Here is a 1,430-nt window from a genome sequence, read left to right as displayed (position 1 = left end):
TGTTCGTTTGTTTGTTTGTTTGTTTGTTTTTGGGGGGTAGGGGTTTAACCAATGTTTTGAAAACTGGAAGATTACCAGCTTTATTTAAGAGGACAAAAATAATAGCAATAGGAAAACCTGGTAAGGATCCCAATAAAGCTGAGAACTATCACCCACTAGCTTTATTAAGTGTAATTTACAAATTAGAAAGAGTGATAAATAATAGAATTTTTCTAGATTATAAATTAACATAGTCCCCCTGAGCAAGCAGGGTTAGCACCAAACAGAGGAAGCTGCAATCAGATCATGGCCCTAAGTACAAAGACAGAAAATGGCTTTGAAAAGTCACTAAAAACTATAGCTAGCTTCCTTAATCTGTTGGCTGCATATGATACAGTCTGGAGACAAGAACTCATCTTAAAGTTTTTGGACATCACCTTGTCTTAAAATTGCTAATTTATTAGACAACATGCTTAGCAATAGATGGTTCCAGATTTTTTCTGATAGCCTTAAGAGTAGACCACATAAATTGAACAATAGACTCCCACAGGGATCAGTCCTTGTGCCTCTACTGTTTAATCTTTATACTCATGGCCTCCCAGGAAGCTCTTCAAGAAAATTCATATATGCCGATTAGGGGTACGCTAACAAAGATTTACTTGGCTGATACTGATAGTCAATTATTAACTAGCCATATCAGCTGATATCAATCCAATAGCTGATTTACAGAAATGCAGCCCAGCAATATGGAAAGCATCACCTTGCCAGTAAGTCTGTGGTGGGGAAAGGCATGGGGGATGGAAAGGAGGGGGGCAGATTGAGGCCTCCATGGTGAGGGAGCGGGGCTGGGGCTGGACAGGGGCAGGTGCTGCCCAGCCAGGGTGGTGAATGTGACCCTGGGGTGGGGAGTGGGACAGAGCAATGGGTGGCTCATCCAGGGGGTGCAGGGAGGGTGGGAGGCTCCCTGCCACTGTATGCACCCCCAGGGGAGGCATGGGGAGCATGTGCCCCCCCCCCAGATTTATGTGCAGGGTGAGGGCAGGCTGCCCGCTGCAGGCTCAGAGCCAGGGGCTATGCCAACCTCTTCCCAGCAGGGGCAGGGCAGGCTCAGCTATGCAGGGTGAGTAGTGGTGGTGGCAGTGATGGGAAGGGTGTCTCTGTGGGGACTATGGGGAATTTTGTGGTGGCTTTAGTCCTCCAAGTCCCCTCCAGTGCCACCCCTGCTTGGAGCACTCTGGTCTGCTGCCTTTTCCTCACGAGCCACACCACACAAGGGAAAGGCAGCAGACCAGAGTGCGCCAAGCAGGGGTAGCACTAAGGGGGAGTTTGGGGGGCTAGAGCAACCCCAAAATTCCCCATAGCCCCCACATAGACACCCCTCCCAGTGTTTCTACCACCACCACTCACCCCGTGCAGCTGAGCCCACACCGCTTCTACCAGGAAGAGGCTGG

The sequence above is a fragment of the Alligator sinensis genome, unplaced genomic scaffold (assembly GCF_000455745.1).
Source record: "Alligator sinensis unplaced genomic scaffold, ASM45574v1 scaffold851_1, whole genome shotgun sequence".
Lineage (NCBI taxonomy): Eukaryota > Metazoa > Chordata > Crocodylia > Alligatoridae > Alligator > Alligator sinensis.
Note: the sequence above shows the minus strand (reverse complement) of the source record.